Source organism: Pipistrellus kuhlii, unplaced genomic scaffold (genome assembly GCF_014108245.1).
Source record: "Pipistrellus kuhlii isolate mPipKuh1 unplaced genomic scaffold, mPipKuh1.p scaffold_m20_p_5, whole genome shotgun sequence".
Lineage (NCBI taxonomy): Eukaryota > Metazoa > Chordata > Mammalia > Chiroptera > Vespertilionidae > Pipistrellus > Pipistrellus kuhlii.
In genome coordinates, this window is record NW_023425551.1 from 59367323 (window position 1) to 59371114 (window position 3792).

At 33.8% G+C, this 3792-nt stretch overlaps 1 pseudogene; it reads right to left on the minus strand.

Annotated features, from left to right (window-relative positions):
• Positions 1–1173: 1173 nt before the first annotated feature.
• Positions 1174–1314, minus strand: LOC118706267 (annotated as a pseudogene).
• Positions 1315–3792: the final 2478 nt, after the last annotated feature.

Here is a 3792-nt window from a genome sequence, read left to right on the forward strand (position 1 = left end):
TAAAAATAATAATCTAGGCCTTTAAAACAATAATAAATCTACATATTTAGTTTACATATTTGTCATGCTTGAATTATTTTTCAGAAACAAAGCAAATTTGTGATTTATAAGTTTATATTAAGGCATATAAATAATAGAAAAATAATCAGATGCCTAGAATTATAAAAAACAAGAGATATTAAGGATAAAATAACTCTTGTTGGGGTTAATATTTCAACTTTAATATTATAAATAATTATAATAAGACAGTGAAGATCACATACCATATATTTTCTCAATCATATTACAAATATTAATTTTAAATTTTGGATGTGATGATATAAACATCACTAACAGAGCATGGAGCTCACTGGCTTGCTTGTTTACAGAGTTTGAGTTTTTCCATATATTAGACATATATCAAAGTCAGAAGCAAGCAAGTTTGTTAGCTCCAGTAGCTCAAGCAATGACGGTTGGTGTGGGGAGGAAAAAGTGAAAGGCAGCAATAACAAGAGACAGTCATGGGCCTGGAACTCCTATTCAGATTCTACGTGATACATAATTGCTGCCCGAGTAACCAAGACAGAACAGGAAATTACTACACAAAAAAAACCCTTCAGTGCCTGCAGCTATGGGATAATTCATAATGTTACTCAGAATGTTTCATGGTGTATGCTTTTGCTTAATGGGTGAATGCATTTTCATTACTCAGTCAGGAACTAAACTTTCTTTTTCTATGTGTGCACTCAAATAACATTTTTAAAAAGCACATCAATGATTGAGACTAACACACAGGATAATGGATGCAGAAAGATAGAAATGTACAGGCCACATAAATAGAAAAACATTCATTAGTATTGACCAAACCCAGTGGTGGAAATTGTCATGGTAAATTGGAGAGAATCAAAGCCCCATACACAATACAATTTAACAATATTTTCTGTTTAATATGACCTTTGATACAAAAGTTTATGGCTATAAAATTAATAATGTTCATGACTCAGAAAATTGGTATTCCATGGCAGACATGATTGGAATGTTCTGACTGATCAGAAAAAAAGATCAATAGAACCAAACTCAAACACTCTAAGGAGAAGACAGAGGGTGAGGAGAGAATGGGAGAGGGAAAGAATTATGATGAAAACACATCCCAGTCTCTATGGAAATAATAACTTTGTGGCAGAGGTGTCTTTCAAAATGCACTATAAAACATGCATATTATGTACATGTAGATAGATGGCATGGGCATAATATGCATGCATGTACTAAACGACTACATACTTATGAGCACACAAATTTCTACACTTGATCTTAGCCAAAAGGCCGAGAAGCGATGAGCACACACATTTCTATGTAAGAGTATAAACAGAATTCAAGGCAAGAATTATTGCTTCTAAAAATGTAGAGTGTGCATATGTGTGTGCATTTATTCAGGTGTTTGCACTCAAGTGTGTGTGAGGGCAATTGGCACAAAGGAGAGAGAATTTACAGTATATTGGATTAGAAGTGATTTTTAAACATAAGTAAAGAAAGAAAGAATTGCAGACCGAGTAAACAGTCTGAAGGAGTGCACTGAGAAAGGGCAGTGAGAGAAGAACATGAGATGGGTTCAAAGAGGGATGCACCAGGCCCCTGCCCACTGTTCTGAGAACACAATGGGAGGGGCCTGGTGCATCGATGGGTTGGTTGGAAGTAGAGTGCAACACGCCTGGGACATCGTGTCTGCAGTCTTAGACTCGCGGGAAAATAATTTCCATGCAGGAATGATCCCTAAATCCTACTGAGAAGTCAAAGGGCATGAGGAACAAGAAGAGACTATTCCACTTGTCAATCAGGAGGTGACTGGAAATGCTAGTGAAGTGATAATTGTGATAAATTGAAAAAATCAACTTCATCAGGAGGTTAGGAAATGGAAATAAAAGCTTTTACAAAAGGATGACTGTCACCTAAGAAGCTCACATGGTTAAAATTAATGAGCTGATGAATTTTTTTAGAATTACAACATCATTTACTTACTATCCAGATCACATATGTTTATTAAAAAAGAAAGCCTAATGTATACACTTCATTAATATGTCAGTGAGATCAAAGTTATACAAGATCCCTCTTCAATAAGGTAATGTGATAATCTGCAGATTGTGAGGGTTAAGGGTCATAGAATCCTGGAAGAGACACATCATTACAAGGAGTAATGTTTTATTTATTTTTATTCTAATGTGGCAGTGTTGTTTTCATAAAGGCTTCTTCAAAGAACTCTTCACTGTGCCAGAATACAGGAACAATCTTTCTTTGAGAAGCATGTGGTGTTATTTTTTCCATTAGTACATAGTTTTTTGTTGTTTTTGTTTTAATGCACAATCTTGAGCATCTGGTCATAGTTAAAATGCCAAGGCACAAGCACAATATGGACAGAAGGAAGGTTTCAAGATACTTGAAAGAAATTAATGAAGGAACCAGATAAGTAAGTGTGATTGATGCCAGTTCACTAGGATCTTGGAGGCATAAAACTGCTTTCCCACCTTCACAACTTTGAGAGGCTCAGCCCATTCCCTCTTGGCTAAGTGATGGTTCTAAATCTGGATTTATCTCTAGGATGGGCTGACTTATAGAAGCCTCTTTGCTTTGACAAGTTTGTGGGATAAAAGAAGAATGAGTGGTGGGCGAAAGATGTAACTGAAATGTTAAATCAGTTGGTTAGAGGTTATGACAGATAAAAAGTAAACAAACACTAAACATACAGGCGAGAGAAAATGAGATAAGACTGTTCAGTAGATGATACCTGATACACACTAGGAAATTTCATTATCTAATTTAATTCTGGAAATGAAATTCCCTCCTGGATCAGACTTTTCCGAATTTAATATTTTTCACAAAATTATCCCCTGAACATCTTTTTTTAATCGTGATTTTAACACCATTTTCTCAATCTTCTTGAAAAGTAAAAGCAAGCTGGACACCACTTACTGAATGATGTATGTATTGTAAGCCTAAAATCATTACATCATCTCTCTGCCATCTTTAACTTTGATAATGACAGTTAAATAATTTCAAATTCTTGGAACTTAATCCACATCTTTTATTTTATAAAACTGTAAGCCTAATGGGTTTGTTATATCTGGCACAAACTTATTGTGCTCTTTAAAAATATAATTATGTGCACAATTTAACATATTAAGCTCAGTTTACCTTTGGATGAAAGTTTATAATTAGCCTTCTTGTGTCTTCTTTTTAATTCTTATTCCTAGATATTGTTGTTTCAATAGAAAGGTTTATTTTGGCCCTTGAAACCATCACATTAAAATTTATAGCAGGGCCTTTTGGAGGTCTCCAATAAATAATGAATTGAGTCCAAGGATTATTTCTAAGAGAGATGATTAGAATAGCATGAGGCTTGGCAGCATGAATCACCCTGCAATGTAACAATTGCCAGTGTTCAGTCTTAGCAAATTCTCTGAATCATCCTCTCAATAGTAAGTAGTCTATAATGTGGAACATGCCATCCACAAACTTCAAGCTATTTCATATTTGAGCATCCAGATTCTAATAATCATTGCTTTGTAAGCTTTGAAAATAAAAGACAAGCATATATTTAGAACAAGTAATGCAGAACTTGACTTTTCAAAGATGTTTAGCATATAAAGAAAACATGTACTATAATTGACAAGATATTCAGATAAGAAAAACTTATCTTAAAAGCCTGCTAATATTAGAAATTATAATTACTATATAAGATTTGCCTATAATATAGTTTGGCAGGAAATATACATGGAGTTATTCAATTTATAAATTGGTTTATATTTTTATTTTAAATAC